The sequence below is a fragment of the Trachinotus anak genome, unplaced genomic scaffold (assembly GCF_046630095.1).
Source record: "Trachinotus anak isolate AG129_WGS33_773 ecotype Australia unplaced genomic scaffold, CSIRO_AGI_Tana_v1 ptg000056l, whole genome shotgun sequence".
Taxonomy (NCBI): Eukaryota; Metazoa; Chordata; class Actinopteri; order Carangiformes; family Carangidae; genus Trachinotus; species Trachinotus anak.
The window spans coordinates 97501-121815 of NW_027273907.1; the positions used below are offsets into that span (position 1 = coordinate 97501).

General features: G+C 49.2%; 58 non-coding genes and 4 pseudogenes across 58 annotated transcripts; all 62 read right to left on the bottom strand.

The window, feature by feature from the left end:
* Positions 1-136: 136 nt before the first annotated feature.
* On the bottom strand, positions 137-255 carry LOC139615614 (5S ribosomal RNA). Its single transcript, XR_011687493.1, has one exon. It is a non-coding gene; the product is annotated as a 5S ribosomal RNA (ribosomal RNA).
* A 272-nt stretch (positions 256-527) lies between these two features.
* LOC139615911 (5S ribosomal RNA) lies at positions 528-646 on the bottom strand. Its single transcript, XR_011687774.1, has one exon. It is a non-coding gene; the product is annotated as a 5S ribosomal RNA (ribosomal RNA).
* Positions 647-918: 272 nt separating this feature from the next.
* On the bottom strand, positions 919-1037 carry LOC139615625 (5S ribosomal RNA). The gene has a single exon (XR_011687504.1). It is a non-coding gene; the product is annotated as a 5S ribosomal RNA (ribosomal RNA).
* A 280-nt stretch (positions 1038-1317) lies between these two features.
* Positions 1318-1436, bottom strand: LOC139615637 (5S ribosomal RNA). Its single transcript, XR_011687515.1, has one exon. It is a non-coding gene; the product is annotated as a 5S ribosomal RNA (ribosomal RNA).
* Positions 1437-1708: 272 nt separating this feature from the next.
* Positions 1709-1827, bottom strand: LOC139615649 (5S ribosomal RNA). The gene has a single exon (XR_011687526.1). It is a non-coding gene; the product is annotated as a 5S ribosomal RNA (ribosomal RNA).
* Positions 1828-2099: 272 nt separating this feature from the next.
* LOC139615661 (5S ribosomal RNA) lies at positions 2100-2218 on the bottom strand. Its single transcript, XR_011687538.1, has one exon. It is a non-coding gene; the product is annotated as a 5S ribosomal RNA (ribosomal RNA).
* Positions 2219-2490: 272 nt separating this feature from the next.
* Positions 2491-2609, bottom strand: LOC139615672 (5S ribosomal RNA). Its single transcript, XR_011687549.1, has one exon. It is a non-coding gene; the product is annotated as a 5S ribosomal RNA (ribosomal RNA).
* Positions 2610-2881: 272 nt separating this feature from the next.
* On the bottom strand, positions 2882-3000 carry LOC139615685 (5S ribosomal RNA). The gene has a single exon (XR_011687561.1). It is a non-coding gene; the product is annotated as a 5S ribosomal RNA (ribosomal RNA).
* A 280-nt stretch (positions 3001-3280) lies between these two features.
* LOC139616123 (5S ribosomal RNA) lies at positions 3281-3389 on the bottom strand (annotated as a pseudogene).
* A 272-nt stretch (positions 3390-3661) lies between these two features.
* Positions 3662-3780, bottom strand: LOC139615912 (5S ribosomal RNA). The gene has a single exon (XR_011687775.1). It is a non-coding gene; the product is annotated as a 5S ribosomal RNA (ribosomal RNA).
* Positions 3781-4052: 272 nt separating this feature from the next.
* LOC139615697 (5S ribosomal RNA) lies at positions 4053-4171 on the bottom strand. The gene has a single exon (XR_011687572.1). It is a non-coding gene; the product is annotated as a 5S ribosomal RNA (ribosomal RNA).
* A 280-nt stretch (positions 4172-4451) lies between these two features.
* LOC139615709 (5S ribosomal RNA) lies at positions 4452-4570 on the bottom strand. Its single transcript, XR_011687583.1, has one exon. It is a non-coding gene; the product is annotated as a 5S ribosomal RNA (ribosomal RNA).
* A 272-nt stretch (positions 4571-4842) lies between these two features.
* On the bottom strand, positions 4843-4961 carry LOC139615723 (5S ribosomal RNA). Its single transcript, XR_011687597.1, has one exon. It is a non-coding gene; the product is annotated as a 5S ribosomal RNA (ribosomal RNA).
* Positions 4962-5233: 272 nt separating this feature from the next.
* LOC139615720 (5S ribosomal RNA) lies at positions 5234-5352 on the bottom strand. The gene has a single exon (XR_011687594.1). It is a non-coding gene; the product is annotated as a 5S ribosomal RNA (ribosomal RNA).
* A 272-nt stretch (positions 5353-5624) lies between these two features.
* LOC139615731 (5S ribosomal RNA) lies at positions 5625-5743 on the bottom strand. Its single transcript, XR_011687605.1, has one exon. It is a non-coding gene; the product is annotated as a 5S ribosomal RNA (ribosomal RNA).
* Positions 5744-6015: 272 nt separating this feature from the next.
* On the bottom strand, positions 6016-6134 carry LOC139616065 (5S ribosomal RNA). The gene has a single exon (XR_011687926.1). It is a non-coding gene; the product is annotated as a 5S ribosomal RNA (ribosomal RNA).
* Positions 6135-6406: 272 nt separating this feature from the next.
* LOC139615775 (5S ribosomal RNA) lies at positions 6407-6525 on the bottom strand. The gene has a single exon (XR_011687646.1). It is a non-coding gene; the product is annotated as a 5S ribosomal RNA (ribosomal RNA).
* Positions 6526-6805: 280 nt separating this feature from the next.
* Positions 6806-6924, bottom strand: LOC139615687 (5S ribosomal RNA). Its single transcript, XR_011687563.1, has one exon. It is a non-coding gene; the product is annotated as a 5S ribosomal RNA (ribosomal RNA).
* Positions 6925-7196: 272 nt separating this feature from the next.
* LOC139615751 (5S ribosomal RNA) lies at positions 7197-7315 on the bottom strand. Its single transcript, XR_011687623.1, has one exon. It is a non-coding gene; the product is annotated as a 5S ribosomal RNA (ribosomal RNA).
* Positions 7316-7595: 280 nt separating this feature from the next.
* Positions 7596-7714, bottom strand: LOC139615743 (5S ribosomal RNA). The gene has a single exon (XR_011687616.1). It is a non-coding gene; the product is annotated as a 5S ribosomal RNA (ribosomal RNA).
* Positions 7715-7986: 272 nt separating this feature from the next.
* On the bottom strand, positions 7987-8095 carry LOC139616279 (5S ribosomal RNA; annotated as a pseudogene).
* Positions 8096-8367: 272 nt separating this feature from the next.
* LOC139615755 (5S ribosomal RNA) lies at positions 8368-8486 on the bottom strand. Its single transcript, XR_011687627.1, has one exon. It is a non-coding gene; the product is annotated as a 5S ribosomal RNA (ribosomal RNA).
* A 272-nt stretch (positions 8487-8758) lies between these two features.
* Positions 8759-8877, bottom strand: LOC139615776 (5S ribosomal RNA). The gene has a single exon (XR_011687647.1). It is a non-coding gene; the product is annotated as a 5S ribosomal RNA (ribosomal RNA).
* Positions 8878-9157: 280 nt separating this feature from the next.
* LOC139615688 (5S ribosomal RNA) lies at positions 9158-9276 on the bottom strand. The gene has a single exon (XR_011687564.1). It is a non-coding gene; the product is annotated as a 5S ribosomal RNA (ribosomal RNA).
* Positions 9277-9548: 272 nt separating this feature from the next.
* On the bottom strand, positions 9549-9667 carry LOC139615752 (5S ribosomal RNA). The gene has a single exon (XR_011687624.1). It is a non-coding gene; the product is annotated as a 5S ribosomal RNA (ribosomal RNA).
* A 280-nt stretch (positions 9668-9947) lies between these two features.
* On the bottom strand, positions 9948-10066 carry LOC139615767 (5S ribosomal RNA). The gene has a single exon (XR_011687638.1). It is a non-coding gene; the product is annotated as a 5S ribosomal RNA (ribosomal RNA).
* Positions 10067-10338: 272 nt separating this feature from the next.
* Positions 10339-10447, bottom strand: LOC139616280 (5S ribosomal RNA; annotated as a pseudogene).
* Positions 10448-10719: 272 nt separating this feature from the next.
* On the bottom strand, positions 10720-10838 carry LOC139615778 (5S ribosomal RNA). Its single transcript, XR_011687649.1, has one exon. It is a non-coding gene; the product is annotated as a 5S ribosomal RNA (ribosomal RNA).
* A 272-nt stretch (positions 10839-11110) lies between these two features.
* Positions 11111-11229, bottom strand: LOC139615789 (5S ribosomal RNA). Its single transcript, XR_011687660.1, has one exon. It is a non-coding gene; the product is annotated as a 5S ribosomal RNA (ribosomal RNA).
* Positions 11230-11501: 272 nt separating this feature from the next.
* Positions 11502-11620, bottom strand: LOC139615802 (5S ribosomal RNA). The gene has a single exon (XR_011687672.1). It is a non-coding gene; the product is annotated as a 5S ribosomal RNA (ribosomal RNA).
* A 272-nt stretch (positions 11621-11892) lies between these two features.
* Positions 11893-12011, bottom strand: LOC139615815 (5S ribosomal RNA). Its single transcript, XR_011687683.1, has one exon. It is a non-coding gene; the product is annotated as a 5S ribosomal RNA (ribosomal RNA).
* Positions 12012-12283: 272 nt separating this feature from the next.
* On the bottom strand, positions 12284-12402 carry LOC139615827 (5S ribosomal RNA). The gene has a single exon (XR_011687694.1). It is a non-coding gene; the product is annotated as a 5S ribosomal RNA (ribosomal RNA).
* Positions 12403-12674: 272 nt separating this feature from the next.
* Positions 12675-12793, bottom strand: LOC139615838 (5S ribosomal RNA). The gene has a single exon (XR_011687705.1). It is a non-coding gene; the product is annotated as a 5S ribosomal RNA (ribosomal RNA).
* A 272-nt stretch (positions 12794-13065) lies between these two features.
* On the bottom strand, positions 13066-13184 carry LOC139615849 (5S ribosomal RNA). The gene has a single exon (XR_011687716.1). It is a non-coding gene; the product is annotated as a 5S ribosomal RNA (ribosomal RNA).
* Positions 13185-13456: 272 nt separating this feature from the next.
* LOC139615861 (5S ribosomal RNA) lies at positions 13457-13575 on the bottom strand. The gene has a single exon (XR_011687727.1). It is a non-coding gene; the product is annotated as a 5S ribosomal RNA (ribosomal RNA).
* A 280-nt stretch (positions 13576-13855) lies between these two features.
* Positions 13856-13974, bottom strand: LOC139615689 (5S ribosomal RNA). Its single transcript, XR_011687565.1, has one exon. It is a non-coding gene; the product is annotated as a 5S ribosomal RNA (ribosomal RNA).
* A 272-nt stretch (positions 13975-14246) lies between these two features.
* LOC139615753 (5S ribosomal RNA) lies at positions 14247-14365 on the bottom strand. The gene has a single exon (XR_011687625.1). It is a non-coding gene; the product is annotated as a 5S ribosomal RNA (ribosomal RNA).
* A 280-nt stretch (positions 14366-14645) lies between these two features.
* On the bottom strand, positions 14646-14764 carry LOC139615872 (5S ribosomal RNA). Its single transcript, XR_011687738.1, has one exon. It is a non-coding gene; the product is annotated as a 5S ribosomal RNA (ribosomal RNA).
* Positions 14765-15036: 272 nt separating this feature from the next.
* On the bottom strand, positions 15037-15145 carry LOC139616282 (5S ribosomal RNA; annotated as a pseudogene).
* A 272-nt stretch (positions 15146-15417) lies between these two features.
* On the bottom strand, positions 15418-15536 carry LOC139615884 (5S ribosomal RNA). The gene has a single exon (XR_011687749.1). It is a non-coding gene; the product is annotated as a 5S ribosomal RNA (ribosomal RNA).
* A 272-nt stretch (positions 15537-15808) lies between these two features.
* On the bottom strand, positions 15809-15927 carry LOC139615896 (5S ribosomal RNA). The gene has a single exon (XR_011687760.1). It is a non-coding gene; the product is annotated as a 5S ribosomal RNA (ribosomal RNA).
* A 272-nt stretch (positions 15928-16199) lies between these two features.
* Positions 16200-16318, bottom strand: LOC139615907 (5S ribosomal RNA). The gene has a single exon (XR_011687771.1). It is a non-coding gene; the product is annotated as a 5S ribosomal RNA (ribosomal RNA).
* A 272-nt stretch (positions 16319-16590) lies between these two features.
* LOC139615920 (5S ribosomal RNA) lies at positions 16591-16709 on the bottom strand. Its single transcript, XR_011687785.1, has one exon. It is a non-coding gene; the product is annotated as a 5S ribosomal RNA (ribosomal RNA).
* Positions 16710-16981: 272 nt separating this feature from the next.
* On the bottom strand, positions 16982-17100 carry LOC139615932 (5S ribosomal RNA). Its single transcript, XR_011687797.1, has one exon. It is a non-coding gene; the product is annotated as a 5S ribosomal RNA (ribosomal RNA).
* Positions 17101-17372: 272 nt separating this feature from the next.
* Positions 17373-17491, bottom strand: LOC139615943 (5S ribosomal RNA). The gene has a single exon (XR_011687808.1). It is a non-coding gene; the product is annotated as a 5S ribosomal RNA (ribosomal RNA).
* A 272-nt stretch (positions 17492-17763) lies between these two features.
* Positions 17764-17882, bottom strand: LOC139615955 (5S ribosomal RNA). Its single transcript, XR_011687819.1, has one exon. It is a non-coding gene; the product is annotated as a 5S ribosomal RNA (ribosomal RNA).
* Positions 17883-18154: 272 nt separating this feature from the next.
* Positions 18155-18273, bottom strand: LOC139615966 (5S ribosomal RNA). Its single transcript, XR_011687830.1, has one exon. It is a non-coding gene; the product is annotated as a 5S ribosomal RNA (ribosomal RNA).
* Positions 18274-18545: 272 nt separating this feature from the next.
* LOC139615977 (5S ribosomal RNA) lies at positions 18546-18664 on the bottom strand. Its single transcript, XR_011687841.1, has one exon. It is a non-coding gene; the product is annotated as a 5S ribosomal RNA (ribosomal RNA).
* Positions 18665-18936: 272 nt separating this feature from the next.
* Positions 18937-19055, bottom strand: LOC139615988 (5S ribosomal RNA). Its single transcript, XR_011687852.1, has one exon. It is a non-coding gene; the product is annotated as a 5S ribosomal RNA (ribosomal RNA).
* A 280-nt stretch (positions 19056-19335) lies between these two features.
* Positions 19336-19454, bottom strand: LOC139616066 (5S ribosomal RNA). Its single transcript, XR_011687927.1, has one exon. It is a non-coding gene; the product is annotated as a 5S ribosomal RNA (ribosomal RNA).
* A 272-nt stretch (positions 19455-19726) lies between these two features.
* Positions 19727-19845, bottom strand: LOC139615999 (5S ribosomal RNA). Its single transcript, XR_011687863.1, has one exon. It is a non-coding gene; the product is annotated as a 5S ribosomal RNA (ribosomal RNA).
* A 280-nt stretch (positions 19846-20125) lies between these two features.
* LOC139615603 (5S ribosomal RNA) lies at positions 20126-20244 on the bottom strand. Its single transcript, XR_011687483.1, has one exon. It is a non-coding gene; the product is annotated as a 5S ribosomal RNA (ribosomal RNA).
* Positions 20245-20524: 280 nt separating this feature from the next.
* Positions 20525-20643, bottom strand: LOC139615690 (5S ribosomal RNA). Its single transcript, XR_011687566.1, has one exon. It is a non-coding gene; the product is annotated as a 5S ribosomal RNA (ribosomal RNA).
* Positions 20644-20915: 272 nt separating this feature from the next.
* LOC139616011 (5S ribosomal RNA) lies at positions 20916-21034 on the bottom strand. Its single transcript, XR_011687874.1, has one exon. It is a non-coding gene; the product is annotated as a 5S ribosomal RNA (ribosomal RNA).
* A 272-nt stretch (positions 21035-21306) lies between these two features.
* LOC139616022 (5S ribosomal RNA) lies at positions 21307-21425 on the bottom strand. The gene has a single exon (XR_011687885.1). It is a non-coding gene; the product is annotated as a 5S ribosomal RNA (ribosomal RNA).
* Positions 21426-21697: 272 nt separating this feature from the next.
* On the bottom strand, positions 21698-21816 carry LOC139616035 (5S ribosomal RNA). The gene has a single exon (XR_011687897.1). It is a non-coding gene; the product is annotated as a 5S ribosomal RNA (ribosomal RNA).
* Positions 21817-22088: 272 nt separating this feature from the next.
* LOC139616047 (5S ribosomal RNA) lies at positions 22089-22207 on the bottom strand. Its single transcript, XR_011687908.1, has one exon. It is a non-coding gene; the product is annotated as a 5S ribosomal RNA (ribosomal RNA).
* A 272-nt stretch (positions 22208-22479) lies between these two features.
* LOC139616058 (5S ribosomal RNA) lies at positions 22480-22598 on the bottom strand. The gene has a single exon (XR_011687919.1). It is a non-coding gene; the product is annotated as a 5S ribosomal RNA (ribosomal RNA).
* Positions 22599-22870: 272 nt separating this feature from the next.
* LOC139616069 (5S ribosomal RNA) lies at positions 22871-22989 on the bottom strand. Its single transcript, XR_011687930.1, has one exon. It is a non-coding gene; the product is annotated as a 5S ribosomal RNA (ribosomal RNA).
* A 272-nt stretch (positions 22990-23261) lies between these two features.
* Positions 23262-23380, bottom strand: LOC139616082 (5S ribosomal RNA). Its single transcript, XR_011687941.1, has one exon. It is a non-coding gene; the product is annotated as a 5S ribosomal RNA (ribosomal RNA).
* A 272-nt stretch (positions 23381-23652) lies between these two features.
* On the bottom strand, positions 23653-23771 carry LOC139616093 (5S ribosomal RNA). Its single transcript, XR_011687952.1, has one exon. It is a non-coding gene; the product is annotated as a 5S ribosomal RNA (ribosomal RNA).
* A 272-nt stretch (positions 23772-24043) lies between these two features.
* Positions 24044-24162, bottom strand: LOC139616104 (5S ribosomal RNA). Its single transcript, XR_011687960.1, has one exon. It is a non-coding gene; the product is annotated as a 5S ribosomal RNA (ribosomal RNA).
* Positions 24163-24315: the final 153 nt, after the last annotated feature.

Sequence of the window (24315 nt, forward strand, 5' to 3'; positions counted from 1 at the left end):
TGTGATAATATGAAAGTGTGGTTTGTGCACTGTGAGCTGAACTGTCTGCACAGTGATTGACAGTTGAGCAGTGGCACAGTCAGTGCTGTTTACTGAAGCAGCAGCGTCCTCTGTTGTTTGCACAGAAAAGTGAAAAAGCTTACAGCACCTGGTATTCCCAGGCGGTCTCCCATCCAAGTACTAACCAGGCCCGACCCTGCTTAGCTTCCGAGATCGGACGAGATCGGGCGTGCTCAGGGTGGTATGGCCGTAAGCCGCAGAGCAAGTGACAACTACCCCCTTTATACATGATGATCCACACCATCACAGACATGGCTGTGTATGTCAAGCGCGGGTGTCTTTGCTCGACTTTCTTTCTTTCTTTCTTTCTCTCAACTTGTCAACTGTGTAATGTGATAATATGAAAGTGTGGTTTGTGCACTGTGAGCTGAACTGTCTGCACAGTGATTGACAGTTGAGCAGTGGCACAGTCAGTGCTGTTTACTGAAGCAGCAGCGTCCTCTGTTGTTTGCACAGAAAAGTGAAAAAGCTTACAGCACCTGGTATTCCCAGGCGGTCTCCCACCCAAGTACTAACCAGGCCCGACCTTGCTTAGCTTCCGAGATCGGACGAGATCGGGCGTGCTCAGGGTGGTATGGCCGTAAGCCGCAGAGCAAGTGACAACTACCCCCTTTATACATGATGATCCACACCATCACAGACATGGCTGTGTATGTCAAGCGCGGGTGTCTTTGCTCGACTTTCTTTCTTTCTTTCTTTCTCTCAACTTGTCAACTGTGTAATGTGATAATATGAAAGTGTGGTTTGTGCACTGTGAGCTGAACTGTCTGCACAGTGATTGACAGTTGAGCAGTGGCACAGTCAGTGCTGTTTACTGAAGCAGCAGCGTCCTCTGTTGTTTGCACAGAAAAGTGAAAAAGCTTACAGCACCTGGTATTCCCAGGCGGTCTCCCATCCAAGTACTAACCAGGCCCGACCCTGCTTAGCTTCCGAGATCGGACGAGATCGGGCGTGCTCAGGGTGGTATGGCCGTAAGCCGCAGAGAAAGTGACAACTACCCCCTTTATACATGATGATCCACACCTTCACAGACATGGCTGTGTATGTCAAGCGCGGGTGTCTTTGCTTGACTTTCTTTCTTTCTTTCTTTCTCTCAACTTGTCAACTTGTCAACTGTGTAATGTGATAATATGAAAGTGTGGTTTGTGCACTGTGAGCTGAACTGTCTGCACAGTGATTGACAGTTGAGCAGTGGCACAGTCAGTGCTGTTTACTGAAGCAGCAGCGTCCTCTGTTGTTTGCACAGAAAAGTGAAAAAGCTTACAGCACCTGGTATTCCCAGGCGGTCTCCCATCCAAGTACTAACCAGGCCCGACCCTGCTTAGCTTCCGAGATCGGACGAGATCGGGCGTGCTCAGGGTGGTATGGCCGTAAGCCGCAGAGCAAGTGACAACTACCCCCTTTATACATGATGATCCACACCATCACAGACATGGCTGTGTATGTCAAGCGCGGGTGTCTTTGCTCGACTTTCTTTCTTTCTTTCTTTCTCTCAACTTGTCAACTGTGTAATGTGATAATATGAAAGTGTGGTTTGTGCACTGTGAGCTGAACTGTCTGCACAGTGATTGACAGTTGAGCAGTGGCACAGTCAGTGCTGTTTACTGAAGCAGCAGCGTCCTCTGTTGTTTGCACAGAAAAGTGAAAAAGCTTACAGCACCTGGTATTCCCAGGCGGTCTCCCATCCAAGTACTAACCAGGCCCGACCCTGCTTAGCTTCCGAGATCGGACGAGATCGGGCGTGCTCAGGGTGGTATGGCCGTAAGCCGGAGAGCAAGTGACAACTACCCCCTTTATACATGATGATCCACACCATCACAGACATGGCTGTGTATGTCAAGCGCGGGTGTCTTTGCTTGACTTTCTTTCTTTCTTTCTTTCTCTCAACTTGTCAACTGTGTAATGTGATAATATGAAAGTGTGGTTTGTGCACTGTGAGCTGAACTGTCTGCACAGTGATTGACAGTTGAGCAGTGGCACAGTCAGTGCTGTTTACTGAAGCAGCAGCGTCCTCTGTTGTTTGCACAGAAAAGTGAAAAAGCTTACAGCACCTGGTATTCCCAGGCGGTCTCCCATCCAAGTACTAACCAGGCCCGACCCTGCTTAGCTTCCGAGATCGGACGAGATCGGGCGTGCTCAGGGTGGTATGGCCGTAAGCCGCAGAGCAAGTGACAACTACCCCCTTTATACATGATGATCCACACCATCACAGACATGGCTGTGTATGTCAAGCGCGGGTGTCTTTGCTCGACTTTCTTTCTTTCTTTCTTTCTCTCAACTTGTCAACTGTGTAATGTGATAATATGAAAGTGTGGTTTGTGCACTGTGAGCTGAACTGTCTGCACAGTGATTGACAGTTGAGCAGTGGCACAGTCAGTGCTGTTTACTGAAGCAGCAGCGTCCTCTGTTGTTTGCACAGAAAAGTGAAAAAGCTTACAGCACCTGGTATTCCCAGGCGGTCTCCCATCCAAGTACTAACCAGGCCCGACCCTGCTTAGCTTCCGAGATCGGACGAGATCGGGCGTGCTCAGGGTGGTATGGCCGTAAGCCGCAGAGCAAGTGACAACTACCCCCTTTATACATGATGATCCACACCATCACAGACATGGCTGTGTATGTCAAGCGCGGGTGTCTTTGCTTGACTTTCTTTCTTTCTTTCTTTCTCTCAACTTGTCAACTGTGTAATGTGATAATATGAAAGTGTGGTTTGTGCACTGTGAGCTGAACTGTCTGCACAGTGATTGACAGTTGAGCAGTGGCACAGTCAGTGCTGTTTACTGAAGCAGCAGCGTCCTCTGTTGTTTGCACAGAAAAGTGAAAAAGCTTACAGCACCTGGTATTCCCAGGCGGTCTCCCATCCAAGTACTAACCAGGCCCGACCCTGCTTAGCTTCCGAGATCGGACGAGATCGGGCGTGCTCAGGGTGGTATGGCCGTAAGCCGCAGAGCAAGTGACAACTACCCCCTTTATACATGATGATCCACACCATCACAGACATGGCTGTGTATGTCAAGCGCGGGTGTCTTTGCTCGACTTTCTTTCTTTCTTTCTTTCTCTCAACTTGTCAACTTGTCAACTGTGTAATGTGAAAATATGAAAGTGTGGTTTGTGCACTGTGAGCTGAACTGTCTGCACAGTGATTGACAGTTGAGCAGTGGCACAGTCAGTGCTGTTTACTGAAGCAGCAGCGTCCTCTGTTGTTTGCACAGAAAAGTGAAAAAGCTTACAGCACCTGGTATTCCCAGGCGGTCTCCCATCCAAGTACTAACCAGGCCCGACCCTGCTTAGCTTCCGAGATCGGGCGTGCTCAGGGTGGTATGGCCGTAAGCCGGAGAGCAAGTGACAACTACCCCCTTTATACATGATGATCCACACCATCACAGACATGGCTGTGTATGTCAAGCGCGGGTGTCTTTGCTCGACTTTCTTTCTTTCTTTCTTTCTCTCAACTTGTCAACTGTGTAATGTGATAATATGAAAGTGTGGTTTGTGCACTGTGAGCTGAACTGTCTGCACAGTGATTGACAGTTGAGCAGTGGCACAGTCAGTGCTGTTTACTGAAGCAGCAGCGTCCTCTGTTGTTTGCACAGAAAAGTGAAAAAGCTTACAGCACCTGGTATTCCCAGGCGGTCTCCCACCCAAGTACTAACCAGGCCCGACCTTGCTTAGCTTCCGAGATCGGACGAGATCGGGCGTGCTCAGGGTGGTATGGCCGTAAGCCGCAGAGCAAGTGACAACTACCCCCTTTATACATGATGATCCACACCATCACAGACATGGCTGTGTATGTCAAGCGCGGGTGTCTTTGCTCGACTTTCTTTCTTTCTTTCTTTCTCTCAACTTGTCAACTGTGTAATGTGATAATATGAAAGTGTGGTTTGTGCACTGTGAGCTGAACTGTCTGCACAGTGATTGACAGTTGAGCAGTGGCACAGTCAGTGCTGTTTACTGAAGCAGCAGCGTCCTCTGTTGTTTGCACAGAAAAGTGAAAAAGCTTACAGCACCTGGTATTCCCAGGCGGTCTCCCATCCAAGTACTAACCAGGCCCGACCCTGCTTAGCTTCCGAGATCGGACGAGATCGGGCGTGCTCAGGGTGGTATGGCCGTAAGCCGCAGAGAAAGTGACAACTACCCCCTTTATACATGATGATCCACACCTTCACAGACATGGCTGTGTATGTCAAGCGCGGGTGTCTTTGCTTGACTTTCTTTCTTTCTTTCTTTCTCTCAACTTGTCAACTTGTCAACTGTGTAATGTGATAATATGAAAGTGTGGTTTGTGCACTGTGAGCTGAACTGTCTGCACAGTGATTGACAGTTGAGCAGTGGCACAGTCAGTGCTGTTTACTGAAGCAGCAGCGTCCTCTGTTGTTTGCACAGAAAAGTGAAAAAGCTTACAGCACCTGGTATTCCCAGGCGGTCTCCCATCCAAGTACTAACCAGGCCCGACCCTGCTTAGCTTCCGAGATCGGACGAGATCGGGCGTGCTCAGGGTGGTATGGCCGTAAGCCGCAGAGCAAGTGACAACTACCCCCTTTATACATGATGATCCACACCATCACAGACATGGCTGTGTATGTCAAGCGCGGGTGTCTTTGCTCGACTTTCTTTCTTTCTTTCTTTCTCTCAACTTGTCAACTGTGTAATGTGATAATATGAAAGTGTGGTTTGTGCACTGTGAGCTGAACTGTCTGCACAGTGATTGACAGTTGAGCAGTGGCACAGTCAGTGCTGTTTACTGAAGCAGCAGCGTCCTCTGTTGTTTGCACAGAAAAGTGAAAAAGCTTACAGCACCTGGTATTCCCAGGCGGTCTCCCATCCAAGTACTAACCAGGCCCGACCCTGCTTAGCTTCCGAGATCAGACGAGATCGGGCGTGCTCAGGGTGGTATGGCCGTAAGCCGGAGAGCAAGTGACAACTACCCCCTTTATACATGATGATCCACACCATCACAGACATGGCTGTGTATGTCAAGCGCGGGTGTCTTTGCTTGACTTTCTTTCTTTCTTTCTTTCTCTCAACTTGTCAACTGTGTAATGTGATAATATGAAAGTGTGGTTTGTGCACTGTGAGCTGAACTGTCTGCACAGTGATTGACAGTTGAGCAGTGGCACAGTCAGTGCTGTTTACTGAAGCAGCAGCGTCCTCTGTTGTTTGCACAGAAAAGTGAAAAAGCTTACAGCACCTGGTATTCCCAGGCGGTCTCCCATCCAAGTACTAACCAGGCCCGACCCTGCTTAGCTTCCGAGATCGGACGAGATCGGGCGTGCTCAGGGTGGTATGGCCGTAAGCCGCAGAGCAAGTGACAACTACCCCCTTTATACATGATGATCCACACCATCACAGACATGGCTGTGTATGTCAAGCGCGGGTGTCTTTGCTCGACTTTCTTTCTTTCTTTCTTTCTCTCAACTTGTCAACTGTGTAATGTGATAATATGAAAGTGTGGTTTGTGCACTGTGAGCTGAACTGTCTGCACAGTGATTGACAGTTGAGCAGTGGCACAGTCAGTGCTGTTTACTGAAGCAGCAGCGTCCTCTGTTGTTTGCACAGAAAAGTGAAAAAGCTTACAGCACCTGGTATTCCCAGGCGGTCTCCCATCCAAGTACTAACCAGGCCCGACCCTGCTTAGCTTCCGAGATCGGACGAGATCGGGCGTGCTCAGGGTGGTATGGCCGTAAGCCGCAGAGCAAGTGACAACTACCCCCTTTATACATGATGATCCACACCATCACAGACATGGCTGTGTATGTCAAGCGCGGGTGTCTTTGCTCGACTTTCTTTCTTTCTTTCTTTCTCTCAACTTGTCAACTGTGTAATGTGATAATATGAAAGTGTGGTTTGTGCACTGTGAGCTGAACTGTCTGCACAGTGATTGACAGTTGAGCAGTGGCACAGTCAGTGCTGTTTACTGAAGCAGCAGCGTCCTCTGTTGTTTGCACAGAAAAGTGAAAAAGTTTACAGCACCTGGTATTCCCAGGCGGTCTCCCACCCAAGCACTAATCAGGCCCGACCCTGCTTAGCTTCCGAGATCGGACGAGATCGGGCGTGCTCAGGGTGGTATGGCCGTAAGCCGCAGAGCAAGTGACAACTACCCCCTTTATACATGATGATCCACACCATCACAGACATGGCTGTGTATGTCAAGCGCGGGTGTCTTTGCTTGACTTTCTTTCTTTCTTTCTTTCTCTCAACTTGTCAACTGTGTAATGTGATAATATGAAAGTGTGGTTTGTGCACTGTGAGCTGAACTGTCTGCACAGTGATTGACAGTTGAGCAGTGGCACAGTCAGTGCTGTTTACTGAAGCAGCAGCGTCCTCTGTTGTTTGCACAGAAAAGTGAAAAAGCTTACAGCACCTGGTATTCCCAGGCGGTCTCCCATCCAAGTACTAACCAGGCCCGACCCTGCTTAGCTTCCGAGATCGGACGAGATCGGGCGTGCTCAGAGTGGTATGGCCGTAAGCCGCAGAGCAAGTCACAACTACCCCCTTTATACATGATGATCCACACCATCACAGACATGGCTGTGTATGTCAAGTGCGGGTGTCTTTGCTTGACTTTCTTTCTTTCTTTCTTTCTCTCAACTTGTCAACTTGTCAACTGTGTAATGTGATAATATGAAAGTGTGGTTTGTGCACTGTGAGCTGAACTGTCTGCACAGTGATTGACAGTTGAGCAGTGGCACAGTCAGTGCTGTTTACTGAAGCAGCAGCGTCCTCTGTTGTTTGCACAGAAAAGTGAAAAAGCTTACAGCACCTGGTATTCCCAGGCGGTCTCCCACCCAAGTACTAACCAGGCCCGACCCTGCTTAGCTTCCGAGATCGGACGAGATCGGGCGTGCTCAGGGTGGTATGGCCGTAAGCCGCAGAGCAAGTGACAACTACCCCCTTTATACATGATGATCCACACCATCACAGACATGGCTGTGTATGTCAAGCGCGGGTGTCTTTGCTCGACTTTCTTTCTTTCTTTCTTTCTCTCAACTTGTCAACTGTGTAATGTGATAATATGAAAGTGTGGTTTGTGCACTGTGAGCTGAACTGTCTGCACAGTGATTGACAGTTGAGCAGTGGCACAGTCAGTGCTGTTTACTGAAGCAGCAGCGTCCTCTGTTGTTTGCACAGAAAAGTGAAAAAGCTTACAGCACCTGGTATTCCCAGGCGGTCTCCCATTCAAGTACTAACCAGGCCCGACCCTGCTTAGCTTCCGAGATCGGACGAGATCGGGCGTGCTCAGGGTGGTATGGCCGTAAGCCGCAGAGCAAGTGACAACTACCCCCTTTATACATGATGATCCACACCATCACAGACATGGCTGTGTATGTCAAGCGCGGGTGTCTTTGCTCGACTTTCTTTCTTTCTTTCGTTCTCTCAACTTGTCAACTTGTCAACTGTGTAATGTGAAAATATGAAAGTGTGGTTTGTGCACTGTGAGCTGAACTGTCTGCACAGTGATTGACAGTTGAGCAGTGGCACAGTCAGTGCTGTTTACTGAAGCAGCAGCGTCCTCTGTTGTTTGCACAGAAAAGTGAAAAAGCTTACAGCACCTGGTATTCCCAGGCGGTCTCCCATCCAAGTACTAACCAGGCCCGACCCTGCTTAGCTTCCGAGATCGGACGAGATCGGGCGTGCTCAGGGTGGTATGGCCGTAAGCCGCAGAGCAAGTGACAACTACCCCCTTTATACATGATGATCCACACCATCACAGACATGGCTGTGTATGTCAAGCGCGGGTGTCTTTGCTTGACTTTCTTTCTTTCTTTCTTTCTCTCAACTTGTCAACTGTGTAATGTGATAATATGAAAGTGTGGTTTGTGCACTGTGAGCTGAACTGTCTGCACAGTGATTGACAGTTGAGCAGTGGCACAGTCAGTGCTGTTTACTGAAGCAGCAGCGTCCTCTGTTGTTTGCACAGAAAAGTGAAAAAGCTTACAGCACCTGGTATTCCCAGGCGGTCTCCCATCCAAGTACTAACCAGGCCCGACCCTGCTTAGCTTCCGAGAACGGGCGTGCTCAGGGTGGTATGGCCGTAAGCCGCAGAGCAAGTGACAACTACCCCCTTTATACATGATGATCCACACCATCACAGACATGGCTGTGTATGTCAAGCGCGGGTGTCTTTGCTCGACTTTCTTTCTTTCTTTCTTTCTCTCAACTTGTCAACTGTGTAATGTTATAATATGAAAGTGTGGTTTGTGCACTGTGAGCTGAACTGTCTGCACAGTGACTGCCAGTTGAGCAGTGGCACAGTCAGTGCTGTTTACTGAAGCAGCAGCGTCCTCTGTTGTTTGCACAGAAAAGTGAAAAAGCTTACAGCACCTGGTATTCCCAGGCGGTCTCCCATCCAAGTACTAACCAGGCCCGACCCTGCTTAGCTTCCGAGATCGGACGAGATCGGGCGTGCTCAGGGTGGTATGGCCGTAAGCCGCAGAGCAAGTGACAACTACCCCCTTTATACATGATGATCCACACCATCACAGACATGGCTGTGTATGTCAAGCGCGGGTGTCTTTGCTTGACTTTCTTTCTTTCTTTCTTTCTCTCAACTTGTCAACTGTGTAATGTGATAATATGAAAGTGTGGTTTGTGCACTGTGAGCTGAACTGTCTGCACAGTGATTGACAGTTGAGCAGTGGCACAGTCAGTGCTGTTTACTGAAGCAGCAGCGTCCTCTGTTGTTTGCACAGAAAAGTGAAAAAGCTTACAGCACCTGGTATTCCCAGGCGGTCTCCCATCCAAGTACTAACCAGGCCCGACCCTGCTTAGCTTCCGAGATCGGACGAGATCGGGCGTGCTCAGAGTGGTATGGCCGTAAGCCGCAGAGCAAGTCACAACTACCCCCTTTATACATGATGATCCACACCATCACAGACATGGCTGTGTATGTCAAGTGCGGGTGTCTTTGCTTGACTTTCTTTCTTTCTTTCTTTCTCTCAACTTGTCAACTTGTCAACTGTGTAATGTGATAATATGAAAGTGTGGTTTGTGCACTGTGAGCTGAACTGTCTGCACAGTGATTGACAGTTGAGCAGTGGCACAGTCAGTGCTGTTTACTGAAGCAGCAGCGTCCTCTGTTGTTTGCACAGAAAAGTGAAAAAGCTTACAGCACCTGGTATTCCCAGGCGGTCTCCCACCCAAGTACTAACCAGGCCCGACCCTGCTTAGCTTCCGAGATCGGACGAGATCGGGCGTGCTCAGGGTGGTATGGCCGTAAGCCGCAGAGCAAGTGACAACTACCCCCTTTATACATGATGATCCACACCATCACAGACATGGCTGTGTATGTCAAGCGCGGGTGTCTTTGCTCGACTTTCTTTCTTTCTTTCTTTCTCTCAACTTGTCAACTGTGTAATGTGATAATATGAAAGTGTGGTTTGTGCACTGTGAGCTGAACTGTCTGCACAGTGATTGACAGTTGAGCAGTGGCACAGTCAGTGCTGTTTACTGAAGCAGCAGCGTCCTCTGTTGTTTGCACAGAAAAGTGAAAAAGCTTACAGCACCTGGTATTCCCAGGCGGTCTCCCATTCAAGTACTAACCAGGCCCGACCCTGCTTAGCTTCCGAGATCGGACGAGATCGGGCGTGCTCAGGGTGGTATGGCCGTAAGCCGCAGAGCAAGTGACAACTACCCCCTTTATACATGATGATCCACACCATCACAGACATGGCTGTGTATGTCAAGCGCGGGTGTCTTTGCTCGACTTTCTTTCTTTCTTTCTTTCTCTCAACTTGTCAACTTGTCAACTGTGTAATGTGAAAATATGAAAGTGTGGTTTGTGCACTGTGAGCTGAACTGTCTGCACAGTGATTGACAGTTGAGCAGTGGCACAGTCAGTGCTGTTTACTGAAGCAGCAGCGTCCTCTGTTGTTTGCACAGAAAAGTGAAAAAGCTTACAGCACCTGGTATTCCCAGGCGGTCTCCCATCCAAGTACTAACCAGGCCCGACCCTGCTTAGCTTCCGAGATCGGACGAGATCGGGCGTGCTCAGGGTGGTATGGCCGTAAGCCGCAGAGCAAGTGACAACTACCCCCTTTATACATGATGATCCACACCATCACAGACATGGCTGTGTATGTCAAGCGCGGGTGTCTTTGCTTGACTTTCTTTCTTTCTTTCTTTCTCTCAACTTGTCAACTGTGTAATGTGATAATATGAAAGTGTGGTTTGTGCACTGTGAGCTGAACTGTCTGCACAGTGATTGACAGTTGAGCAGTGGCACAGTCAGTGCTGTTTACTGAAGCAGCAGCGTCCTCTGTTGTTTGCACAGAAAAGTGAAAAAGCTTACAGCACCTGGTATTCCCAGGCGGTCTCCCATCCAAGTACTAACCAGGCCCGACCCTGCTTAGCTTCCGAGAACGGGCGTGCTCAGGGTGGTATGGCCGTAAGCCGCAGAGCAAGTGACAACTACCCCCTTTATACATGATGATCCACACCATCACAGACATGGCTGTGTATGTCAAGCGCGGGTGTCTTTGCTCGACTTTCTTTCTTTCTTTCTTTCTCTCAACTTGTCAACTGTGTAATGTGATAATATGAAAGTGTGGTTTGTGCACTGTGAGCTGAACTGTCTGCACAGTGATTGACAGTTGAGCAGTGGCACAGTCAGTGCTGTTTACTGAAGCAGCAGCGTCCTCTGTTGTTTGCACAGAAAAGTGAAAAAGCTTACAGCACCTGGTATTCCCAGGCGGTCTCCCATCCAAGTACTAACCAGGCCCGACCCTGCTTAGCTTCCGAGATCGGACGAGATCGGGCGTGCTCAGGGTGGTATGGCCGTAAGCCGCAGAGCAAGTGACAACTACCCCCTTTATACATGATGATCCACACCATCACAGACATGGCTGTGTATGTCAAGCGCGGGTGTCTTTGCTCGACTTTCTTTCTTTCTTTCTTTCTCTCAACTTGTCAACTGTGTAATGTGATAATATGAAAGTGTGGTTTGTGCACTGTGAGCTGAACTGTCTGCACAGTGATTGACAGTTGAGCAGTGGCACAGTCAGTGCTGTTTACTGAAGCAGCAGCGTCCTCTGTTGTTTGCACAGAAAAGTGAAAAAGCTTACAGCACCTGGTATTCCCAGGCGGTCTCCCATCCAAGTACTAACCAGGCCCGACCCTGCTTAGCTTCCGAGATCGGACGAGATCGGGCGTGCTCAGGGTGGTATGGCCGTAAGCCGCAGAGCAAGTGACAACTACCCCCTTTATACATGATGATCCACACCATCACAGACATGGCTGTGTATGTCAAGCGCGGGTGTCTTTGCTCGACTTTCTTTCTTTCTTTCTTTCTCTCAACTTGTCAACTGTGTAATGTGATAATATGAAAGTGTGGTTTGTGCACTGTGAGCTGAACTGTCTGCACAGTGATTGACAGTTGAGCAGTGGCACAGTCAGTGCTGTTTACTGAAGCAGCAGCGTCCTCTGTTGTTTGCACAGAAAAGTGAAAAAGCTTACAGCACCTGGTATTCCCAGGCGGTCTCCCATCCAAGTACTAACCAGGCCCGACCCTGCTTAGCTTCCGAGATCGGACGAGATCGGGCGTGCTCAGGGTGGTATGGCCGTAAGCCGCAGAGCAAGTGACAACTACCCCCTTTATACATGATGATCCACACCATCACAGACATGGCTGTGTATGTCAAGCGCGGGTGTCTTTGCTCGACTTTCTTTCTTTCTTTCTTTCTCTCAACTTGTCAACTGTGTAATGTGATAATATGAAAGTGTGGTTTGTGCACTGTGAGCTGAACTGTCTGCACAGTGATTGACAGTTGAGCAGTGGCACAGTCAGTGCTGTTTACTGAAGCAGCAGCGTCCTCTGTTGTTTGCACAGAAAAGTGAAAAAGCTTACAGCACCTGGTATTCCCAGGCGGTCTCCCATCCAAGTACTAACCAGGCCCGACCCTGCTTAGCTTCCGAGATCGGACGAGATCGGGCGTGCTCAGGGTGGTATGGCCGTAAGCCGCAGAGCAAGTGACAACTACCCCCTTTATACATGATGATCCACACCATCACAGACATGGCTGTGTATGTCAAGCGCGGGTGTCTTTGCTCGACTTTCTTTCTTTCTTTCTTTCTCTCAACTTGTCAACTGTGTAATGTGATAATATGAAAGTGTGGTTTGTGCACTGTGAGCTGAACTGTCTGCACAGTGATTGACAGTTGAGCAGTGGCACAGTCAGTGCTGTTTACTGAAGCAGCAGCGTCCTCTGTTGTTTGCACAGAAAAGTGAAAAAGCTTACAGCACCTGGTATTCCCAGGCGGTCTCCCATCCAAGTACTAACCAGGCCCGACCCTGCTTAGCTTCCGAGATCGGACGAGATCGGGCGTGCTCAGGGTGGTATGGCCGTAAGCCGCAGAGCAAGTGACAACTACCCCCTTTATACATGATGATCCACACCATCACAGACATGGCTGTGTATGTCAAGCGCGGGTGTCTTTGCTCGACTTTCTTTCTTTCTTTCTTTCTCTCAACTTGTCAACTGTGTAATGTGATAATATGAAAGTGTGGTTTGTGCACTGTGAGCTGAACTGTCTGCACAGTGATTGACAGTTGAGCAGTGGCACAGTCAGTGCTGTTTACTGAAGCAGCAGCGTCCTCTGTTGTTTGCACAGAAAAGTGAAAAAGCTTACAGCACCTGGTATTCCCAGGCGGTCTCCCATCCAAGTACTAACCAGGCCCGACCCTGCTTAGCTTCCGAGATCGGACGAGATCGGGCGTGCTCAGGGTGGTATGGCCGTAAGCCGCAGAGAAAGTGACAACTACCCCCTTTATACATGATGATCCACACCATCACAGACATGGCTGTGTATGTCAAGCGCGGGTGTCTTTGCTCGACTTTCTTTCTTTCTTTCGTTCTCTCAACTTGTCAACTGTGTAATGTGATAATATGAAAGTGTGGTTTGTGCACTGTGAGCTGAACTGTCTGCACAGTGATTGACAGTTGAGCAGTGGCACAGTCAGTGCTGTTTACTGAAGCAGCAGCGTCCTCTGTTGTTTGCACAGAAAAGTGAAAAAGCTTACAGCACCTGGTATTCCCAGGCGGTCTCCCATCCAAGTACTAACCAGGCCCGACCCTGCTTAGCTTCCGAGATCGGACGAGATCGGGCGTGCTCAGGGTGGTATGGCCGTAAGCCGCAGAGCAAGTGACAACTACCCCCTTTATACATGATAATCCACACCATCACAGACATGGCTGTGTATGTCAAGCGCGGGTGTCTTTGCTCGACTTTCTTTCTTTCTTTCTTTCTCTCAACTTGTCAACTGTGTAATGTGATAATATGAAAGTGTGGTTTGTGCACTGTGAGCTGAACTGTCTGCACAGTGATTGACAGTTGAGCAGTGGCACAGTCAGTGCTGTTTACTGAAGCAGCAGCGTCCTCTGTTGTTTGCACAGAAAAGTGAAAAAGCTTACAGCACCTGGTATTCCCAGGCGGTCTCCCATCCAAGTACTAACCAGGCCCGACCCTGCTTAGCTTCCGAGATCGGACGAGATCGGGCGTGCTCAGGGTGGTATGGCCGTAAGCCGGAGAGCAAGTGACAACTACCCCCTTTATACATGATGATCCACACCATCACAGACATGGCTGTGTATGTCAAGCGCGGGTGTCTTTGCTTGACTTTCTTTCTTTCTTTCTTTCTCTCAACTTGTCAACTTGTCAACTGTGTAATGTGATAATATGAAAGTGTGGTTTGTGCACTGTGAGCTGAACTGTCTGCACAGTGATTGACAGTTGAGCAGTGGCACAGTCAGTGCTGTTTACTGAAGCAGCAGCGTCCTCTGTTGTTTGCACAGAAAAGTGAAAAAGCTTACAGCACCTGGTATTCCCAGGCGGTCTCCCACCCAAGTACTAACCAGGCCCGACCCTGCTTAGCTTCCGAGATCGGACGAGATCGGGCGTGCTCAGGGTGGTATGGCCGTAAGCCGCAGAGCAAGTGACAACTACCCCCTTTATACATGATGATCCACACCATCACAGACATGGCTGTGTATGTCAAGCGCGGGTGTCTTTGCTCGACTTTCTTTCTTTCTTTCTTTCTCTCAACTTGTCAACTGTGTAATGTGATAATATGAAAGTGTGGTTTGTGCACTGTGAGCTGAACTGTCTGCACAGTGATTGACAGTTGAGCAGTGGCACAGTCAGTGCTGTTTACTGAAGCAGCAGCGTCCTCTGTTGTTTGCACAGAAAAGTGAAAAAGCTTACAGCACCTGGTATTCCCAGGCGGTCTCCCATTCAAGTACTAACCAGGCCCGACCCTGCTTAGCTTCCGAGATCGGACGAGATCGGGCGTGCTCAGGGTGGTATGGCCGTAAGCCGCAGAGCAAGTGACAACTACCCCCTTTATACATGATGATCCACACCATCACAGACATGGCTGTGTATGTCAAGCGCGGGTGTCTTTGCTCGACTTTCTTTCTTTCTTTCTTTCTCTCAACTTGTCAACTTGTCAACTGTGTAATGTGAAAATATGAAAGTGTGGTTTGTGCACTGTGAGCTGAACTGTCTGCACAGTGATTGACAGTTGAGCAGTGGCACAGTCAGTGCTGTTTACTGAAGCAGCAGCGTCCTCTGTTGTTTGCACAGAAAAGTGAAAAAGCTTACAGCACCTGGTATTCCCAGGCGGTCTCCCATCCAAGTACTAACCAGGCCCGACCCTGCTTAGCTTCCGAGATCGGACGAGATCGGGCGTGCTCAGGGTGGTATGGCCGTAAGCCGCAGAGCAAGTGACAACTACCCCCTTTATACATGATGATCCACACCATCACAGACATGGCTGTGTATGTCAAGCGCGGGTGTCTTTGCTTGACTTTCTTTCTTTCTTTCTTTCTCTCAACTTGTCAACTGTGTAATGTGATAATATGAAAGTGTGGTTTGTGCACTGTGAGCTGAACTGTCTGCACAGTGATTGACAGTTGAGCAGTGGCACAGTCAGTGCTGTTTACTGAAGCAGCAGCGTCCTCTGTTGTTTGCACAGAAAAGTGAAAAAGCTTACAGCACCTGGTATTCCCAGGCGGTCTCCCATCCAAGTACTAACCAGGCCCGACCCTGCTTAGCTTCCGAGAACGGGCGTGCTCAGGGTGGTATGGCCGTAAGCCGCAGAGCAAGTGACAACTACCCCCTTTATACATGATGATCCACACCATCACAGACATGGCTGTGTATGTCAAGCGCGGGTGTCTTTGCTCGACTTTCTTTCTTTCTTTCTTTCTCTCAACTTGTCAACTGTGTAATGTGATAATATGAAAGTGTGGTTTGTGCACTGTGAGCTGAACTGTCTGCACAGTGATTGACAGTTGAGCAGTGGCACAGTCAGTGCTGTTTACTGAAGCAGCAGCGTCCTCTGTTGTTTGCACAGAAAAGTGAAAAAGCTTACAGCACCTGGTATTCCCAGGCGGTCTCCCATCCAAGTACTAACCAGGCCCGACCCTGCTTAGCTTCCGAGATCGGACGAGATCGGGCGTGCTCAGGGTGGTATGGCCGTAAGCCGCAGAGCAAGTGACAACTACCCCCTTTATACATGATGATCCACACCATCACAGACATGGCTGTGTATGTCAAGCGCGGGTGTCTTTGCTCGACTTTCTTTCTTTCTTTCTTTCTCTCAACTTGTCAACTGTGTAATGTGATAATATGAAAGTGTGGTTTGTGCACTGTGAGCTGAACTGTCTGCACAGTGATTGACAGTTGAGCAGTGGCACAGTCAGTGCTGTTTACTGAAGCAGCAGCGTCCTCTGTTGTTTGCACAGAAAAGTGAAAAAGCTTACAGCACCTGGTATTCCCAGGCGGTCTCCCATCCAAGTACTAACCAGGCCCGACCCTGCTTAGCTTCCGAGATCGGACGAGATCGGGCGTGCTCAGGGTGGTATGGCCGTAAGCCGCAGAGCAAGTGACAACTACCCCCTTTATACATGATGATCCACACCATCACAGACATGGCTGTGTATGTCAAGCGCGGGTGTCTTTGCTCGACTTTCTTTCTTTCTTTCTTTCTCTCAACTTGTCAACTGTGTAATGTGATAATATGAAAGTGTGGTTTGTGCACTGTGAGCTGAACTGTCTGCACAGTGATTGACAGTTGAGCAGTGGCACAGTCAGTGCTGTTTACTGAAGCAGCAGCGTCCTCTGTTGTTTGCACAGAAAAGTGAAAAAGCTTACAGCACCTGGTATTCCCAGGCGGTCTCCCATCCAAGTACTAACCAGGCCCGACCCTGCTTAGCTTCCGAGATCGGACGAGATCGGGCGTGCTCAGGGTGGTATGGCCGTAAGCCGCAGAGCAAGTGACAACTACCCCCTTTATACATGATGATCCACACCATCACAGACATGGCTGTGTATGTCAAGCGCGGGTGTCTTTGCTCGACTTTCTTTCTTTCTTTCTTTCTCTCAACTTGTCAACTGTGTAATGTGATAATATGAAAGTGTGGTTTGTGCACTGTGAGCTGAACTGTCTGCACAGTGATTGACAGTTGAGCAGTGGCACAGTCAGTGCTGTTTACTGAAGCAGCAGCGTCCTCTGTTGTTTGCACAGAAAAGTGAAAAAGCTTACAGCACCTGGTATTCCCAGGCGGTCTCCCATCCAAGTACTAACCAGGCCCGACCCTGCTTAGCTTCCGAGATCGGACGAGATCGGGCGTGCTCAGGGTGGTATGGCCGTAAGCCGCAGAGCAAGTGACAACTACCCCCTTTATACATGATGATCCACACCATCACAGACATGGCTGTGTATGTCAAGCGCGGGTGTCTTTGCTCGACTTTCTTTCTTTCTTTCTTTCTCTCAACTTGTCAACTGTGTAATGTGATAATATGAAAGTGTGGTTTGTGCACTGTGAGCTGAACTGTCTGCACAGTGATTGACAGTTGAGCAGTGGCACAGTCAGTGCTGTTTACTGAAGCAGCAGCGTCCTCTGTTGTTTGCACAGAAAAGTGAAAAAGCTTACAGCACCTGGTATTCCCAGGCGGTCTCCCATCCAAGTACTAACCAGGCCCGACCCTGCTTAGCTTCCGAGATCGGACGAGATCGGGCGTGCTCAGGGTGGTATGGCCGTAAGCCGCAGAGCAAGTGACAACTACCCCCTTTATACATGATGATCCACACCATCACAGACATGGCTGTGTATGTCAAGCGCGGGTGTCTTTGCTCGACTTTCTTTCTTTCTTTCTTTCTCTCAACTTGTCAACTGTGTAATGTGATAATATGAAAGTGTGGTTTGTGCACTGTGAGCTGAACTGTCTGCACAGTGATTGACAGTTGAGCAGTGGCACAGTCAGTGCTGTTTACTGAAGCAGCAGCGTCCTCTGTTGTTTGCACAGAAAAGTGAAAAAGCTTACAGCACCTGGTATTCCCAGGCGGTCTCCCATCCAAGTACTAACCAGGCCCGACCCTGCTTAGCTTCCGAGATCGGACGAGATCGGGCGTGCTCAGGGTGGTATGGCCGTAAGCCGCAGAGCAAGTGACAACTACCCCCTTTATACATGATGATCCACACCATCACAGACATGGCTGTGTATGTCAAGCGCGGGTGTCTTTGCTCGACTTTCTTTCTTTCTTTCTTTCTCTCAACTTGTCAACTGTGTAATGTGATAATATGAAAGTGTGGTTTGTGCACTGTGAGCTGAACTGTCTGCACAGTGATTGACAGTTGAGCAGTGGCACAGTCAGTGCTGTTTACTGAAGCAGCAGCGTCCTCTGTTGTTTGCACAGAAAAGTGAAAAAGCTTACAGCACCTGGTATTCCCAGGCGGTCTCCCATCCAAGTACTAACCAGGCCCGACCCTGCTTAGCTTCCGAGATCGGACGAGATCGGGCGTGCTCAGGGTGGTATGGCCGTAAGCCGCAGAGCAAGTGACAACTACCCCCTTTATACATGATGATCCACACCATCACAGACATGGCTGTGTATGTCAAGCGCGGGTGTCTTTGCTCGACTTTCTTTCTTTCTTTCTTTCTCTCAACTTGTCAACTGTGTAATGTGATAATATGAAAGTGTGGTTTGTGCACTGTGAGCTGAACTGTCTGCACAGTGATTGACAGTTGAGCAGTGGCACAGTCAGTGCTGTTTACTGAAGCAGCAGCGTCCTCTGTTGTTTGCACAGAAAAGTGAAAAAGCTTACAGCACCTGGTATTCCCAGGCGGTCTCCCATCCAAGTACTAACCAGGCCCGACCCTGCTTAGCTTCCGAGATCGGACGAGATCGGGCGTGCTCAGGGTGGTATGGCCGTAAGCCGCAGAGAAAGTGACAACTACCCCCTTTATACATGATGATCCACACCATCACAGACATGGCTGTGTATGTCAAGCGCGGGTGTCTTTGCTCGACTTTCTTTCTTTCTTTCGTTCTCTCAACTTGTCAACTGTGTAATGTGATAATATGAAAGTGTGGTTTGTGCACTGTGAGCTGAACTGTCTGCACAGTGATTGACAGTTGAGCAGTGGCACAGTCAGTGCTGTTTACTGAAGCAGCAGCGTCCTCTGTTGTTTGCACAGAAAAGTGAAAAAGCTTACAGCACCTGGTATTCCCAGGCGGTCTCCCATCCAAGTACTAACCAGGCCCGACCCTGCTTAGCTTCCGAGATCGGACGAGATCGGGCGTGCTCAGGGTGGTATGGCCGTAAGCCGCAGAGCAAGTGACAACTACCCCCTTTATACATGATGATCCACACCATCACAGACATGGCTGTGTATGTCAAGCGCGGGTGTCTTTGCTCGACTTTCTTTCTTTCTTTCTTTCTCTCAACTTGTCAACTGTGTAATGTGATAATATGAAAGTGTGGTTTGTGCACTGTGAGCTGAACTGTCTGCACAGTGATTGACAGTTGAGCAGTGGCACAGTCAGTGCTGTTTACTGAAGCAGCAGCGTCCTCTGTTGTTTGCACAGAAAAGTGAAAAAGCTTACAGCACCTGGTATTCCCAGGCGGTCTCCCATCCAAGTACTAACCAGGCCCGACCCTGCTTAGCTTCCGAGATCGGACGAGATCGGGCGTGCTCAGGGTGGTATGGCCGTAAGCCGGAGAGCAAGTGACAACTACCCCCTTTATACATGATGATCCACACCATCACAGACATGGCTGTGTATGTCAAGCGCGGGTGTCTTTGCTTGACTTTCTTTCTTTCTTTCTTTCTCTCAACTTGTCAACTTGTCAACTGTGTAATGTGATAATATGAAAGTGTGGTTTGTGCACTGTGAGCTGAACTGTCTGCACAGTGATTGACAGTTGAGCAGTGGCACAGTCAGTGCTGTTTACTGAAGCAGCAGCGTCCTCTGTTGTTTGCACAGAAAAGTGAAAAAGTTTACAGCACCTGGTATTCCCAGGCGGTCTCCCACCCAAGCACTAATCAGGCCCGACCCTGCTTAGCTTCCGAGATCGGACGAGATCGGGCGTGCTCAGGGTGGTATGGCCGTAAGCCGCAGAGCAAGTGACAACTACCCCCTTTATACATGATGATCCACACCATCACAGACATGGCTGTGTATGTCAAGCGCGGGTGTCTTTGCTCGACTTTCTTTCTTTCTTTCTTTCTCTCAACTTGTCAACTGTGTAATGTGATAATATGAAAGTGTGGTTTGTGCACTGTGAGCTGAACTGTCTGCACAGTGATTGACAGTTGAGCAGTGGCACAGTCAGTGCTGTTTACTGAAGCAGCAGCGTCCTCTGTTGTTTGCACAGAAAAGTGAAAAAGCTTACAGCACCTGGTATTCCCAGGCGGTCTCCCATCCAAGTACTAACCAGGCCCGACCCTGCTTAGCTTCCGAGATCGGACGAGATCGGGCGTGCTCAGGGTGGTATGGCCGTAAGCCGCAGAGAAAGTGACAACTACCCCCTTTATACATGATGATCCACACCATCACAGACATGGCTGTGTATGTCAAGCGCGGGTGTCTTTGCTTGACTTTCTTTCTTTCTTTCTTTCTCTCAACTTGTCAACTTGTCAACTGTGTAATGTGATAATATGAAAGTGTGGTTTGTGCACTGTGAGCTGAACTGTCTGCACAGTGATTGACAGTTGAGCAGTGGCACAGTCAGTGCTGTTTACTGAAGCAGCAGCGTCCTCTGTTGTTTGCACAGAAAAGTGAAAAAGCTTACAGCACCTGGTATTCCCAGGCGGTCTCCCATCCAAGTACTAACCAGGCCCGACCCTGCTTAGCTTCCGAGATCTGACGAGATCGGGCGTGCTCAGGGTGGTATGGCCGTAAGCCGGAGAGCAAGTGACAACTACCCCCTTTATACATGATGATCCACACCATCACAGACATGGCTGTGTATGTCAAGCGCGGGTGTCTTTGCTCGACTTTCTTTCTTTCTTTCTTTCTCTCAACTTGTCAACTTGTCAACTGTGTAATGTGATAATATGAAAGTGTGGTTTGTGCACTGTGAGCTGAACTGTCTGCACAGTGATTGACAGTTGAGCAGTGGCACAGTCAGTGCTGTTTACTGAAGCAGCAGCGTCCTCTGTTGTTTGCACAGAAAAGTGAAAAAGCTTACAGCACCTGGTATTCCCAGGCGGTCTCCCACCCAAGTACTAACCAGGCCCGACCCTGCTTAGCTTCCGAGATCGGACGAGATCGGGCGTGCTCAGGGTGGTATGGCCGTAAGCCGCAGAGCAAGTGACAACTACCCCCTTTATACATGATGATCCACACCATCACAGACATGGCTGTGTATATCAAGCGCGGGTGTCTTTGCTCGACTTTCTTTCTTTCTTTCTTTCTCTCAACTTGTCAACTGTGTAATGTGATAATATGAAAGTGTGGTTTGTGCACTGTGAGCTGAACTGTCTGCACAGTGATTGACAGTTGAGCAGTGGCACAGTCAGTGCTGTTTACTGAAGCAGCAGCGTCCTCTGTTGTTTGCACAGAAAAGTGAAAAAGCTTACAGCACCTGGTATTCCCAGGCGGTCTCCCATCCAAGTACTAACCAGGCCCGACCCTGCTTAGCTTCCGAGATCGGACGAGATCGGGCGTGCTCAGGGTGGTATGGCCGTAAGCCGCAGAGCAAGTAACAACTACCCCCTTTATACATGATGATCCACACCATCACAGACATGGCTGTGTATGTCAAGCGCGGGTGTCTTTGCTCGACTTTCTTTCTTTCTTTCTTTCTCTCAACTTGTCAACTGTGTAATGTGATAATATGAAAGTGTGGTTTGTGCACTGTGAGCTGAACTGTCTGCACAGTGATTGACAGTTGAGCAGTGGCACAGTCAGTGCTGTTTACTGAAGCAGCAGCGTCCTCTGTTGTTTGCACAGAAAAGTGAAAAAGCTTACAGCACCTGGTATTCCCAGGCGGTCTCCCATCCAAGTACTAACCAGGCCCGACCCTGCTTAGCTTCCGAGATCGGACGAGATCGGGCGTGCTCAGGGTGGTATGGCCGTAAGCCGCAGAGCAAGTGACAACTACCCCCTTTATACATGATGATCCACACCATCACAGACATGGCTGTGTATGTCAAGCGCGGGTGTCTTTGCTCGACTTTCTTTCTTTCTTTCTTTCTCTCAACTTGTCAACTGTGTAATGTGATAATATGAAAGTGTGGTTTGTGCACTGTGAGCTGAACTGTCTGCACAGTGATTGACAGTTGAGCAGTGGCACAGTCAGTGCTGTTTACTGAAGCAGCAGCGTCCTCTGTTGTTTGCACAGAAAAGTGAAAAAGCTTACAGCACCTGGTATTCCCAGGCGGTCTCCCATCCAAGTACTAACCAGGCCCGACCCTGCTTAGCTTCCGAGATCGGACGAGATCGGGCGTGCTCAGGGTGGTATGGCCGTAAGCCGCAGAGCAAGTGACAACTACCCCCTTTATACATGATGATCCACACCATCACAGACATGGCTGTGTATGTCAAGCGCGGGTGTCTTTGCTCGACTTTCTTTCTTTCTTTCTTTCTCTCAACTTGTCAACTGTGTAATGTGATAATATGAAAGTGTGGTTTGTGCACTGTGAGCTGAACTGTCTGCACAGTGATTGACAGTTGAGCAGTGGCACAGTCAGTGCTGTTTACTGAAGCAGCAGCGTCCTCTGTTGTTTGCACAGAAAAGTGAAAAAGCTTACAGCACCTGGTATTCCCAGGCGGTCTCCCATCCAAGTACTAACCAGGCCCGACCCTGCTTAGCTTCCGAGATCGGACGAGATCGGGCGTGCTCAGGGTGGTATGGCCGTAAGCCGCAGAGAAAGTGACAACTACCCCCTTTATACATGATGATCCACACCATCACAGACATGGCTGTGTATGTCAAGCGCGGGTGTCTTTGCTCGACTTTCTTTCTTTCTTTCTTTCTCTCAACTTGTCAACTGTGTAATGTGATAATATGAAAGTGTGGTTTGTGCACTGTGAGCTGAACTGTCTGCACAGTGATTGACAGTTGAGCAGTGGCACAGTCAGTGCTGTTTACTGAAGCAGCAGCGTCCTCTGTTGTTTGCACAGAAAAGTGAAAAAGCTTACAGCACCTGGTATTCCCAGGCGGTCTCCCATCCAAGTACTAACCAGGCCCGACCCTGCTTAGCTTCCGAGATCGGACGAGATCGGGCGTGCTCAGGGTGGTATGGCCGTAAGCCGCAGAGCAAGTGACAACTACCCCCTTTATACATGATGATCCACACCATCACAGACATGGCTGTGTATGTCAAGCGCGGGTGTCTTTGCTCGACTTTCTTTCTTTCTTTCTTTCTCTCAACTTGTCAACTGTGTAATGTGATAATATGAAAGTGTGGTTTGTGCACTGTGAGCTGAACTGTCTGCACAGTGATTGACAGTTGAGCAGTGGCACAGTCAGTGCTGTTTACTGAAGCAGCAGCGTCCTCTGTTGTTTGCACAGAAAAGTGAAAAAGCTTACAGCACCTGGTATTCCCAGGCGGTCTCCCATCCAAGTACTAACCAGGCCCGACCCTGCTTAGCTTCCGAGATCGGACGAGATCGGGCGTGCTCAGGGTGGTATGGCCGTAAGCCGCAGAGCAAGTGACAACTACCCCCTTTATACATGATGATCCACACCATCACAGACATGGCTGTGTATGTCAAGCGCGGGTGTCTTTGCTCGACTTTCTTTCTTTCTTTCTTTCTCTCAACTTGTCAACTGTGTAATGTGATAATATGAAAGTGTGGTTTGTGCACTGTGAGCTGAACTGTCTGCACAGTGATTGACAGTTGAGCAGTGGCACAGTCAGTGCTGTTTACTGAAGCAGCAGCGTCCTCTGTTGTTTGCACAGAAAAGTGAAAAAGCTTACAGCACCTGGTATTCCCAGGCGGTCTCCCATCCAAGTACTAACCAGGCCCGACCCTGCTTAGCTTCCGAGATCGGACGAGATCGGGCGTGCTCAGGGTGGTATGGCCGTAAGCCGCAGAGCAAGTGACAACTACCCCCTTTATACATGATGATCCACACCATCACAGACATGGCTGTGTATGTCAAGCGCGGGTGTCTTTGCTCGACTTTCTTTCTTTCTTTCGTTCTCTCAACTTGTCAACTGTGTAATGTGATAATATGAAAGTGTGGTTTGTGCACTGTGAGCTGAACTGTCTGCACAGTGATTGACAGTTGAGCAGTGGCACAGTCAGTGCTGTTTACTGAAGCAGCAGCGTCCTCTGTTGTTTGCACAGAAAAGTGAAAAAGCTTACAGCACCTGGTATTCCCAGGCGGTCTCCCATCCAAGTACTAACCAGGCCCGACCCTGCTTAGCTTCCGAGATCGGACGAGATCGGGCGTGCTCAGGGTGGTATGGCCGTAAGCCGCAGAGCAAGTGACAACTACCCCCTTTATACATGATGATCCACACCATCACAGACATGGCTGTGTATGTCAAGCGCGGGTGTCTTTGCTCGACTTTCTTTCTTTCTTTCTTTCTCTCAACTTGTCAACTGTGTAATGTGATAATATGAAAGTGTGGTTTGTGCACTGTGAGCTGAACTGTCTGCACAGTGATTGACAGTTGAGCAGTGGCACAGTCAGTGCTGTTTACTGAAGCAGCAGCGTCCTCTGTTGTTTGCACAGAAAAGTGAAAAAGCTTACAGCACCTGGTATTCCCAGGCGGTCTCCCATCCAAGTACTAACCAGGCCCGACCCTGCTTAGCTTCCGAGATCGGACGAGATCGGGCGTGCTCAGGGTGGTATGGCCGTAAGCCGCAGAGAAAGTGACAACTACCCCCTTTATACATGATGATCCACACCATCACAGACATGGCTGTGTATGTCAAGCGCGGGTGTCTTTGCTCGACTTTCTTTCTTTCTTTCTTTCTCTCAACTTGTCAACTGTGTAATGTGATAATATGAAAGT